We start from the raw sequence: 14,092 nt of genomic DNA, 5'->3' as shown, positions 1-14,092 counted from the left end.
ATAGTTTCACAATAGTATTTTAGAACCTGTGTGTATGATATACATATGCATTTTATAAAATATGCATATCTCTACCCCACAACACAAGCAAGCATATAGGCTTACGCACAAATTCATGGCATGCATTGAAACACATATCAATGCTTTGAACTCATACACTTTTCCTATCTATTTTTAAAATATATGTGCAAAGGCCATTACAGGCAGTAATTTTCCAAAAGATGTACAAGCTTAATACTGAGTTTTATGCGGGTAAATGCACTTTAAGTGCGCAAGTGGGCTTTTGAAAATTGCTACAATCTATGCTACTGAATTATCAATAGGTTTTACAAACGTAAGGGCACTTTAAGCGGGTATATAGGCTTTTGAAAATCGCTATAATAATATGTTACATTTATACATGTAACTCCTTTGAAAATTACCTCTCTATATTTTAAGCGGGAAAGTAAAGCAGGACTTACTTGTGTAAATCCCGATTTATGTGCGTATGTCAGCCAATTTTAAAGCATACTCACATCAAGAATCTTACCAGTTTTACCCAGTTATTCCACCAGTTGCCCAGTCCTTCTCCAGGTCACTGAGAACTTCCTGATTCTTCAGCCTGCGCTCCTCCAGTTCACCCAGACCTCCTACCAAGCAGTACTACACAATAAACACATTTAATATCACTTATGCCAGGTAATTAGCAGGTGTAAAAATATGGAAAATGTGCATGCGCGTCTTTTAAGATAGCAGCTTACGCCCGTGTTGGCCTCATCCTGGAATGCCCTTAGACTGCCCCTTTTGTTACATGCGTATGTATGTGTGCGAAAGTGAAAATACACGTGTATTTTCCACTTTTCTATAATATGGAGTTCACGTAGAGGCACAGGCTACTTACGTGAAGGAGGCCCATTTTTACGCATGTAACATTTTGAAAATTCACCTTTAAGCATATTTTTGTGCATACATTTTTGGTTTAGTATGCCTTCTTACTCCTGATGCATTCACATACCATTAACATACTGCATTGGGAGCACATTTTTTATTCTCATCTTATTATAAGATGTGGATAATTAAAGGCAAAAGACACATTATTTCAAAACTGTGCAAGCAAATGAACTTGAAGGATTTCTGCACAATTTTTAGATTTGACCCTAAAAATTCTAATCCATATTATTCTAGATAAAGACATCAGTTTGTTGTCCTCCTTCTTTTCTCTGAGCAAACATGTAGTAAAAGTAGATGTGAGCAGATAAGAACCATTTGGCTCATTCAGTCTGCTTGGTTTTCTTTGCCTATACTCTGCTCTAGGTAAAGATATTTCCCAGCTGTCAGCTGCACAACATTTACCACCTGCAGGAGATTACTCCTTCTACATTATGTCCTTTGCTGAGAAATGCAGCTAAGTCAGTCTGCAGGCCCATGCCAGGAAACCTACCTTCCCTCAATTATATGAAAATGTAATAGAACTATGCTGCACTTTTCTGTGGCTGACCTTGCATCCCCCTTCTTGGGAAGGTGACATAGCCCCGTCACTGCTCTGTGCAAGTCAGCTTTGTCTTCTCCCTATTATGGCCCTCTGCTGTTCCAGCAGATTGAGCATGTAGGTTTCCCTACCTAGTTCAGTACCGAAGGACCAACCCCCTGCATTTCTTTTATCCGACTGCTTGTTCTTATGACTGCTTTGTTGTATCTGTCCCAGATGTGCTCAAAGCCTGTCAGAGTTTTGGTAATTACTGCCTAGTCTGCTAGTGGTTTTTTCAGACATTCACCACCCTTTTAATATAGAAACATGACGGCAGAAAAAAGCCCTATGGCCCATCTAGTCTGCTTTTCCACCCAATTAATTTAGTTTTATAATTCCCATCACTCCCTTAGAGATCCCCTCTGAGTCTTCTTTCCTCCAGCTTCATATCATGACCTCCTTATCCTTGAATTTCTCTTTCTTTATTTCTTTCTTTCATTTTTTTATTAAGGAGAATGCCTCCTCTCATCAGTATGTCAAATGGAGACAGGCCTCTTCCAAAGGAGGCTCTAGAACAGTGATGGCTAACCTATGACATGCGTGTCAGAGGTGACACGCCGAGCTGTTTTTGCTGACACGCGTAGTGTTTCGGGACTATCGAATTTTTTTTTTTTTAATTGGCTGCGCCGAGCCTTTTTTTTTTTTATCGGCTGCGCCAACCCTTTAAAATTAGTTTTTTTAGTATCCCCCCAATGCCCCCGGGCGCATGCGGCGCAGCAACAGGCCCACATCACCACAGCCCAAAGAAAAAGATCGCGTTTAAACGTGCTGATGCTCCTCTCCTTCCTGTGCGGCCCCGGAAGTAAACGTTGCCGGAGCCGCGTGGGCAGGAAGGAGAGAGGCATCAGCGCGTGCAGAAGAGGAGCATCGCTTGCGCTTACGGGCCGCCGCGAATCCCAAGTCGCAGCGGCCCGAGAAGAGGAAGAAGCCCGGTAGCAGGGCCGCTGCAGAGCCCATCCTGCGGCGACCCGCGAAGAGGAGGCCGAGAGGTGAGAGAGAGGCTGAGGGTCTGTAGAGGGTGGGGGTGTGTGTGTGTGCGCGCGTGTATGAGATGAGTTGAGAGATTGTGTGTGAGGACCTGAATGTTTGCAGAGACTGCATGTGCTTGAGTAAGACAGCATGTGGGAGTGAGAGAGAGCCTGTGTGTGTGAGTCAGACAGCATGTGCCAGTGAGAGCCTGTGTGTATGAATGATTGTATGAGAGAGAGCGTGTGCCAGTGAGAGCCTGTGTGTATGAATGATTGTATGAGAGAGAGCGTGTGCCAGTGAGAGCCTGTGTGTATGAATGATTGTATGAGAGAGAGCGTGTGCCAGTGAGAGCCTGTGTGTATGAATGATTGTATGAGAGAGAGCGTGTGCCAGTGAGAGCCTGTGTGTATGAATGATTGTATGAGAGAGAGCGTGTGCCAGTGAGAGCCTGTGTGTATGAATGATTGTATGAGAGAGAGCATGTGCCAGTGAGAGCCTGTGTGTATGAATGATTGTATGAGAGAGAGCGTGTGCCAGTGAGAGCCTGTGTGTATGAATGATTGTATGAGAGAGAGCGTGTGCCAGTGAGAGCCTGTGTGTATGAATGATTGTATGAGAGACAGCATGTGCCAGTGAGAGCCTGTGTGTGTGAATGATTGTATGAGAGAGAGCATGTGCCAGTGAGAGCCTGTGTGTGTGAATGATTGTACAAGAGAGCATGTGCCAGTGAGAGCCTGTGTGTGTGAATGATTGTATGAGAGAGAGCATGTGCCAGTGAGAGCCTGTGTGTGTGAATGATTGTACAAGAGAGCATGTGCCAGTGAGAGCCTGTGTGTGTGAATGATTGTATGAGAGAGAGCATGTGCCAGTGAGAGCCTGTGTGTGTGAATGATTGTACGAGAGAGAGCATGTGCCAGTGAGAGCCTGTGTGTATGAATGATTGTACGAGAGAGAGCATGTGCCAGTGAGAGCCTGTGTGTATGAATGATTGTATGAGAGAGAGCATGTGCCAGTGAGAGCCTGTGTGTATGAATGATTGTATGAGAGAGAGCATGTGCCAGTGAGAGCCTGTGTGTGAGAGAGAGAAATGCATGTGAGAATGAGAACCTGACTGTGTGTTTGAGGGAAGAAGATGAAGAGAAAAGAAACAGAAAAAAAGACAATATAAAAGGAATTGGCAAAAAAAAAAAAAAATAAGAAAGGGAAGGTGGAAAAAAAAAAGCCTGTGACCAACCAATTAGAAAACAAAGATCAGACAGCAAAGGTAAAAAAAAAAATTCTTTTTAGTGATTGGCACATGTAATCTTTGGGAATGTGCAAGAATAGCAACATCCCCAGTAGTCATGTGGCAGCAGTGACAGTGGCAGCAGAGGAATGAGAGAGGTTCTGAGGTTGCTGGCAAAAGAGAGGGGGGTCTGCCTTCAGTGTGTGCATGTGTATGAATGGGACTCTGCCTGGGGGTGTATGTGTGTGAATGCATGGGTGCCTGCCTGGGGTCTGTGTGTGTGAGAATGAATTGATGCCTGCCTGGAGGATGGAGCGGGAGTGGTGTGAAAATGACTGGGAGCCTGCCTGGGTGTGTGTGTATGTGAGGGAGCCAGTGAGTGTGAGAGCATGAGTGTGTATGAGAAAATCCAGGGGAGTAAGAGTTTGGGTGGAGGGGGAGAGAGTGTTTTAATTGAAGATTTAGCCGATGAAATTCAGCAACAAAAAAGTCACTAAGCAGGTAAGGTAAAGAATTATTTGTTTTTGCTTTATTAATAAATACAGTACATATTAAAATTATAACTTTGTTATTAATTAGAGCTACAAATATCACAATTATGGATTTTTCTAGAAGTGACACATCACCCGAGTTATGCTCTGTTTTTTTATGAATTTTGACACACTGAGCTCAAAAGGTTGGCCATCACTGCTCTAGAACAAGGGGTCATGAGCTGAGGGTGAAAGGGGGTAGAGACAGTAGAGATGTGAATCGTGTCCTCGATCGTCTTAACGATCGATTTCGGCTGGGAGGGGGAGGGAATCGTATTGTTGCCATTTGGGTTTTAAAAATATCGTGAAAAATCGTTAAAATCGTGAGCCAACCCCCTAAAACCCACCCCGACCCTTTAAATTAAATCCCCCACCCTCCTGAACCCCCCCCCCCAAATGCTTTAAATTACCTGGGGATCCAGCGGTGGTCCAGAACAGCGGCGGTCCGGAACGGCCCCCTCAATTGAATCCTTTTGTCTTCAGCCGGCGCCATTTTGCAAAATGGCCGCCGCAAAATGGCGGCGGCCATAGACAAAAACGATTCGACGCAGGAGGTCGTTCCGGACCCCCGCTGGACTTTTGGCAAGTCTTGTGGGGGTCAGGAGGCCCCCCCAAGCTGGCCAAAAGTTTCTGGGAGTCCAGCGGGGTTCAGGAAGCGATTTCTTGCCGCAAATCGTTTTCCGTACGGAAAATGGCGCCGGCAGGAGATCGACTGCAGGAGGTCATTCAGCGGGGGTTCCGGACCGCCGCTGAACGACCTCCTGCAGTCGATCTCCTGCCGGCGCCATTTTCCATACGGAAAACGATTCGCGGCAAGAAATCGCTTCCTGAACCCCGCTGGACTCCCAGAAACTTTTGGCCAGCTTGGGGGGGCCTCCTGACCCCCATAAGACTTGCCAAAAGTCCAGCGGGGGTCTGGAACGACCTCCTGCGTCGAATCGTTTTTGTCTATGGCCGCCGCCATTTTGCGGCGGCCATTTTGCAAAATGGCGCCGGCTGAAGACAAAAGGATTCAATTGAGGGGGCCGTTCCGGACCGCCGCCGTTCTGGACCACCGCTGGATCCCCAGGTAATTTAAAGCATTTGGGGGGGGTTCGGGAGGGTGGGGGATTTAATTTAAAGGGTCGGGGGTGGGTTTTAGGGGGTTTTAGTATGCCGGTTTTCCTGCCCTCCCCCTTCCCCCGATTTACGATTTTTTAACGATAAATCGGGGGAATTGGTATTGTATCGTGGCCCTAACGATTTTTGACGATTTAAAATATATCGGACGATATTTTAAATCGTTAAAAAACGATTCACATCCCTAAACAGGAGCAGGGCCGGAGCGAGCAGAATTAGGCCCGTGACCGCTAAGAAACGTAGGCCCCTATGTAAGGTTCTGATGTGATACGTAATAAGAGAAATCATTTTCTAAATTTCCCAAATCATTTTTATTTATTTAAGAAGGCTTTACTAGCTTTTTTGTTAGCAAATTCTTCAAGTACAATTGAAATTTTTATTTATACATGTTAGAAATAGATATATTTAGCTTTTTTAAAAATTTTGCCCAACAAAGTAGGCTCCTTGAACATTGTAGGCCATAGCCAAACGGCCATGCTGGCACTCCCTCTCTCCTGGAGTGGTCAGGAGTAATCTAAGGAAATATTTCTTTACAAATAGAGTGGTGGATGCATGGAACAGTCTTCCCATGGAGGTGGTGGCGATGAAAACAGTATTTGGGTTCAAGAAAGCATGGGATAAATACAGAAGATCTCTGAGGGAGTGGTAGTGATTATAATGCTAATAGTTGGTGTGGATGGATAAACTAGATAGGCCGTATGATCTTTTTCTGCAGTCATGTTTCTATGAGTTAGCGTGTTTCTCTTTTGTCAGCGTCATTACATTGGCTTCCAATTTACTCATTCGGATAATAGAAAGACTAGGGGCACTCCATGAAGTTAGCATGTGGCACATTTAAAACTAATCTGAGAAAATTCTTTTTTACTCAACGCACAATTAAACTCTGGAATTTGTTGCCAGAGGATGTGGTTAGTGCAGTTAGTATAGCTGGGTTTAAAAAAGGATTGGATAAGTTCTTGGAGGAGAAGTCCATTACCTGCTATTAATTAAGTTGACTTAGAAAATAGCCACTGCTATTACTAGCAACAGTAACATGGAATAGACTTGGTTTTTGGGTACTTGCCAGGTTCTTATGGCCTGGATTGGCCACTGTTGGAAACAGGATGCTGGGCTTGATGGACCCTTGGTCTGACCCAGTATGGCATGTTCTTATGTTCTTATGTTCTTAATTGTGGTGAGGGCAGATTTTAAGCTATTATCTATGGTTTTTCGTATGGTTCATTAGAATGGCCCTTGATTTTTGGCAGCTACATTAGCATGGCATGAGCCAAGCTGTTCACTTAGAGCTTGCCAAGGGGTAGTTTTGCAATGTGCGAGCATCATACAGTTATAAATGACAACAGGAGGGCAGCATCATGAAACAAGAGCCCGAGTCAGCAACCTTGTTTCCACAAGGTTCTGGAGACCAACAGATAGAACATAGGTAGACAGAATACAGGAAAAATGTGGATAAATACTATAGATGAGACATGACACATCCTGGAAATATGAAACATAGAGAGGAACAGATTTTTAAACGAGCGCGCGTTTACACCCAATTTTATAACATGCGCCGAGCCCTAGGGGAGCCCCAATGGCTTTCCCCATTCCCTCCAAGGCCGCTCCGAACATGCCAGACTGGGTCAGACCAAGGGTCCATCAAGCCCAGCATCCTGTTTCCAACAGTGGCCAATCCAGGCCATAAGAACCTGGCACGTACCCAAAAACTAAGTCTATTCCATGTTACCGTTGCTAGTAATAGCAGTGGCTATTTTCTAAGTCAACTCAATTAATAGCAGGTAATGGACTTCTCCTCCAAGAACTTATCCAACTTATCCAACTTATCCGAAATCGGAGCGGCCTTGGAGGGAACTTTTCTTCTGCTTTCCCCCACCTTCCTCTCCCTTCCCCTATCTAATCCACCCCCCAGCCCTACCTAAATCCCCCCCCCACCTTGTTTTATTTTTTACGCCTGCCTCTGTCAGGCGTATCTTGCGTGTGCCGGCGCGCCATCCCCTGGCACAGCTGCTGTGTCGGCGGCCTCGGTCCTGCCCCCGGACCGCCCCCAGATTGGCGCCATGCCCACAACACCGCCCCTTTTTCAAAGCCCCGGGACATACGTGCGTCCCGGGGCTTGCGCGCGCGGGGGGCAGGTATTCGGGGTTGTGTGCGTAACCCTTTGAAAATCTACCCCATACTGTGTATGTGACAGATGGATACTAGAGATAATAAGGGGATTGACCAATCTGTCTCAAGTGGGATTAGGTGAGGTTTCTCAGGCTGCCAGGTGACAGAAGTGGTAGGATGTGAACCTAGAACCCTATGCCTGCAAGCTGCCACAACAATAATTCATCTGCTGTAGTGCCATACAATTTTCTCTCTCCCTCGCCTCCTCCCTTTACTTCTTGAGAAACTCAATTATAAGCTGTCGGATATAAAAATTAATTGTGCCTTTGCCATGCCTTCCATCCCCCCGCCCCTGCCCTGTTAATGTCAACAATTTTAAGAGTGAATTTTCACCGCTGGAAAGAAAATCTTCTGGCAAGAGATCTTTCTATTGGCTTTGGAAGGAAGGAAGATCTTTGATGGTTAAAATCTCTTTTTCTTTCCCTGGAAGGAGACCAATACTTCTGCTTACCACAGTGTAACTATCCTGATTTCATGGCCAGAATCTAAAAGATCCAACTATGCATCTCATGTGTTGTTTGATTTACTCAATGTTCCCCCACCCTCCAGTCTCACAGGGAAGTAGAAGATGCTACGCAAATGGCTTGAGCGACATGGTTTTTTTGCACGCAAAGCTGGAAAAATGCTATTTTACCAAAAACGTCAGCCTGTGATAAAATATTTTCCACTGCTCACAAAAGCTTTTATATTTTGATGCCAGCTTCTCTCGATCTGGGGTGTCTAAACTTGTACTGCTTATCCCCAGCTCATGTGGGCTCCTCTTCCATAACGTGCTTGTGTTTGCCCTCTTTTGTCTCACTGTCTTTCTTTCTTATTTACATTTATAAAACCATCCCTCCAACAAGGGCTCAGGGTGAGAACATAACATGCAACAAAAAAAATACAATGAAAACATTCAACAGCCGCAAAACAATTGCAATAAAATTGAAAATAAAAGTAAAACTAAATAATTGCAGAAAATTAAAAATAATAAAAATAAAAACAATTATATACAGCAAAACTTAAAATTCAGTCCCCACTAAATCTTCAACTTTCTGCCTCCCACCTCATGCCCACACATTCTTGTTTCCTTTCCCACAGCATCCTCACCTCTATTTCTTCTTCTTACCGTTGTCTTCTTTAATGCGCTCTTTAACCCTCCCCTTTCATAGCGTTTGCTCTCTATTGCTTTTCCCTTCCTTCCCTCCTCTTTCACCATCCCTTTGCTTCCCTCTGTCCCTCCCTCACTCTCATCTGTCCCTCCACTCTTCCTCGTCTGTCTGGGTCCTACCACCTTACCTTGAGTAAGTCACTATGTTCCAGCGCCCTAACCTGCTCTTTGGAGCATGGACCTAAATGTCATATCAAAGGATGTCTTGCACAGCAAGTGACATGGTGCCCTTTCTTGGGGAAATTACTAGCACTCAGCTGGGATTTGCAGATCATTTTCTGACATCCAGATGCATTATGGAAGATAGACGTTTCAGGATAAGGAACACTGTAGGCAGCAGGTGTCTGAAGATTAGTGCTGAAAACCCAAGATAATGGAGATTGCTATTGGCAGAAAGGATTACAAAAAAAGCCAAAGTTAACCATTACAGGATAGACGTAGGAGGGTACTGAAGCCTCTCTTTACCTCACCTGTGACCTCACCTTCTCCACTGGATAAAGGTGACGCAGAACCTACAATCTTACCAAGAAGCAGATGAAGCAGCACTGAGCTGAGAATGGATGTGAGAAGATAACTACTTTAATGTGAGGAGCGAGATTTGGCTACAGTGACCTCCTCACCCTCGTGGATGCTTCGGGTCCTGGAAAAAGAAACAAGAAATTCCATGTGGCATTAATGGAGTCTATTTTCTGGAAAGTGCATATCCACATAGACTGTATATGTGGATCAAAAAAAAAAAAAGAATTACGACTACCAGATTCCTCTTGGACCCCCTGACATGTCCTGAAAATGTAGTGTGGATTGGACCCTAATTGGAAGAGGGGGTAGAGGGAACCGTCAGATACACACAGATGCATGGCAAACTCAAAAGCTTTCTTCCCTTTGGAAAGACTGTTAAAAAGGAAGGCAGAACCAACCGAGTGCTTTCGACTGCGGTTTGAGAAGGAGTTGAAGGCTCATGCTGGAGAGGATGGATGAGGAAGTCTCAAAAATGGAGCAGGCAGTGACCTGTGTCTGCAATGTGACACCTCAGCTCTTGGGGTCTGACCCCTGGGTTGTGACCCAAGGGTCACAACCCAGTCAGGTTTTCAGGATTTCCACCATGAATATGCATGTGATCTATTTGCATGCAGTGGCAGCAGTACATGCATCTTTATCTCATGCATATTTATTGGGAACCCCTGGAAGGAAAAAGAATAGCTTACCTCCGCCAAATCCTTCATTGCTTGGGGGGAGTGATGGTTATACTTACATTTCTCACCATTTTCATCTCCCCCCTGTAAGGAAAGGCTTCACAAGGCGTCTTTTGGGAGGAGTTTCAGGCTCGAGTAGAGCTGAGACTCCCAGCAGAGGAATGCTCCGGGGTTCACCACATTCCTGGGGCAGGAAGAGGCTTCAGGAAAAAGTGCAGAGGGGAGGAAGTTTCTAATTAGAGATGGGATAATTTTGGGGGTGCCAAGGAATGTAACCTAACCAGCCTGAGCATGAATTACTAGCTAGGGTTGCCAGCTGGTATCATTGTTTTATTTTATTTTATTTTATTTTACCAGTATCCTAATCCATTCCTGGTTTTGCTCTGCGGCATGCATGGACCTGTACTTTAGATTCCCTAAGCAAAGCCAAGTTCCTGCGGGAGGTGAAGTAAAACCAGACTGAATCAACTGTCAAACCATCGCTTTTCTGAACATTCTTTTTCTACTATTCCCTTCCTAAAAGAGAATCTCTTTAATGTGTTTAAATCCCTACATTCTCATCAGATTTTTCCCTTTAGAGCTTTCACCTGTTGGCAAATCTATAAACTCCGCCTGCTGCTGCCTGACCAAAAGACACAGGAAGCAGAAAGCTGGGCTTCAAACTGCAGGACATGCAATAAACAGCTGATCCGTGGGACATCAGAAAGGGAAACCCAGATAAGATTAGTCTGCGTTCCAGACAGCATGGATGAGAAAAAATTAGAATTAAAATGTAATGTGGAATAGAGTGCTGCATTGGTTACATAGGATTTAGTGAAAAGAAAAATGCTTGGTTTCTGTTTTGTTTGGGAGGGCAGTGCTGCCCAGTAGTTTCCTCAGGCTTCTTTGGGCTTCTATCTCAATTGGAACTGGCATCCCATGAAGCTGCAAGCCTTCATTTCCAACTGCCTTAAGGTTTTACTCCATTTTATTGCCCCACGCGCTTCCCCAGCTAACCCAGACATGCACAGTAACCATCTTCTGATCAAGAGGGACAGACAGTGCAGTTCCCTCCAGAATCCACAAGGCTTAGCCAGCAGGTGGTGCTGTTGCACAATGATTATGGATGCCCCCCCCCCCCCCCCCCCCCTCCATTCCTGGCCCCTTACTGTAAGGAGCAGAGACCATGCTTGGGAAACCAGGTCTCCCACATGGCAAGGCACAGCACTGTCTGCCACCGAGTCATCAGGCCTCCCTTTGTTTTCCACCTTTACTCAACCTTCTGCATGTTTCAGTTCATTGTGCATAATTCTGAAAAAGGTAGAGAATTTCACCAAGAGTCCTTATTCATTTTTCAAGGTCTCCTACTCCTCCTGGGCAATTATGTTCAATTAACTGAGTGTTAGAACGCAATTCCACCAAACTGCAAACTTGTCTCCAGAGGACAGTTACACACACTACAGTCAAAAGCAAGATTTCTGAACATGGGCACGGCATAGCCCCATTCTTCTGACAGAACGCAGCGAACCTGCTACTTCAGAACTCATGCCTCCAGCATTCCCGTCTGTCAAATTCCTCCCACTGAGAGCAGAAGCTGGTGGGGCATGGCTGAGGAGCACAAAGGGAGCCTCAGATCCTCAGTTTATACCATTGCCCCCCCCCCCTCACCCTTGTGTTCAATGCAATATAAATCTTAATCTGTAACCCCAGCCCGGTGTTCCAGTCTAGCATGGGTGAGGCCATAAAGTTATTTATACTCTTCGGGGCAGGAACCCTGACTAGCTCTTGTACTTCCTTTACTTCCCAAGGTGTGGATTCGCTGGACTGGGGGTAGAAAGAAGTCCTCTCAGGTCCCAATGTGACAGGGGTGGTTTTCTTACACATTCCCTTGTGTTTCCCCTGGGGAGGATGCTGATCTCTGTTGTGAGTGCCGTGAATGCAGAAATAAATAATCTGGAGCCACTTGGCTAGCGTCCAAAACAAAAGGCGCTTACTGTTCAGCACTGATGGTGAATGTCACAGAACTCACTGCAGCACCACAGAAATATCTCTTCAGTTCCTTGCAGCCTCTTCCCTCTGTCTGTGCAGGACTCACATATATCAGGGCAAGGGAGGCACCCACTCTTCTTGGTTTAAAGTGAAGTGGAGCTCCCAGATGGGCAGTGTCTTTAGAATGGTGAAAACCTTTCCAGGTTGATAAAAAATAGCAAAGTCTATGGCACAAAAACGAAATCCTCTCTTTCTCTCCCCAGGGTGGTGAACACTGGATAGGTCCCCGAGACTGCAAATACCAGACTGCCTCACTACTGCCACCTCTGGTGGTACCCATCAAAGCTGTTTAATAAAGAACTAACTGTGTTTGTGCGTTCTGAGTCTAGCCTAGTACTGTGGCTCCTCACGGGGCTCTTCCCCGTGGGCATGGTCATCTGCCACAGTACCCAAGGATCCACCCAAACACTCATAACAATTATATTTACATGCACTGCTGAGGTGCCAACCAGAAAACCCTGCAAAAAAGCAAGAGACACTTAGAATCTATATGGTATTAGGCCTACTGTAATGCATCTTGGACATGGACTTGACCCTCAGAAAATCACGAGAAAACAGAATTACAATGCAATAAACTTTCTATATCAAAACAGCACTAACTGCCAGCACTCAAACAGCAACAACCCTACCTATGAAAGTTAATACTACAAATATTACACCTACAGGGGCAGACTGCAGGAAAATATCAGCCCTGGGGATTTTTTTTCAAATCCGGCCCACAGGGTATCTGACTTCCTCATGTCAAAACAGGCCACAAACATCTAATAATTTTAAAATGTCACTTAAACTTGTTCTAATATTTTCTAATTACCACTAAAATATTTCAGAACAGCAGACACATGAAATAATACCCTAAAATTTAAAATAGGATTAAAAAATCTCCAGCTCTCCCTATCAGCTATCCTCCCTAGAGTGGAGGAGTAGCCTAGTGGTTAGAGCAGGGTTTGAGTCCCACTGTTGCTCCTTGTGACTTTGGGCAAGTCACTTTACCCTCCATTGCCTCAGGTACAAACTTAGATTGTAAGCCCTCTGGGGATACGGAAATACCTACAGTACTGAATGTAATCCGCTTTGAAGCACTGAAAAAAGTGTGAAAGTGGAATTAAAATAAATAAAGATCATAAAATATATAAAGAAATACCAGGATCTTTTGATTTCCACCCAGAGATATTTGGGGGAAGGGGGGGGGGCACACAATCTTTATCCTCTGTCCTCTTCACACACATAGGCTTTCTCTCTCTCATACACACATGCAGGTGCTCACTCTCATACCCACTAATACAGGCACTCTCTCTCACAAACATCTGTAGGCTCTCTCTGTCTCTTATACACATATTCAGGCTCACACATAGGCTCTCTCTTTCTCAAACATTCATGCAGTCGCTCTCTCATACAAACATGCAGGCGTTCTCTTTCTCACATGTGTAGGCTCTTTGTCTCTCATACATGCATTCAGGCTTTCACACAAATTCTCTCTCTCTCATAACACTCATGCAGGTGCTCTCTCTCAAACACCCATGCAGGCACTCTGTCTCTCAACACACATGCAAGCACTCTGTTTCTCAATACGCATGCAGGCTCTTTCTTTCATACACACATGCAAGTGCTCTCTTTCTCATACATTAATGCAAGCTCTCTCTTTCTCTCAAGCACACATGCAGGTTCTCCCCCTCTCTCCCTCATGCATGCACTCATGCAGGCTCTCTCATACACACACACAGATGCTTTCTTTCATACACATAGACATACAGATGCTCTCTCTCATACACACATACCTTAGGTTCATCCTTTCTGGTGGGCCTTGACCACTCCAGCGCTGCTCCTTATTTACTGCCAGAGGGCAGGTGGGAGAGGGTCAATGCTCCTGGTGGCCCTGCAAATGCCAGATGCATCATTCTTCCAGCCAGGTAGGCCTTTCTCTTCGGGCCACAGCAAGCAACGGGTAGAGCTCTATCACAGCCCTGCGGAGCCCTTTATCCAGCTGCGGCAGTGTGAGCTGTGTCACGGACCCGCCAAGCCCTTCATCAAGCTGTGGCAGTTTGAGCTGTGTCATACTCCACCAAGCCTTTCTTCCAGCCACAGTTAGTTGTGCTCTGTCGCAGCTCCCCTCAGCAAATCACGTGACTAGTGTGACCGGCCCACCAGGGGATGCCCAATCCCCCGATAGGCCAATCCACCCCTGTACACCAGCATAAAATAGTAATA

The sequence above is a fragment of the Rhinatrema bivittatum genome, chromosome 8 (genome assembly GCF_901001135.1).
Source record: "Rhinatrema bivittatum chromosome 8, aRhiBiv1.1, whole genome shotgun sequence".
In the NCBI taxonomy this organism is placed as follows: domain Eukaryota; kingdom Metazoa; phylum Chordata; class Amphibia; order Gymnophiona; family Rhinatrematidae; genus Rhinatrema; species Rhinatrema bivittatum.
This window is presented reverse-complemented; position numbering follows the sequence as displayed.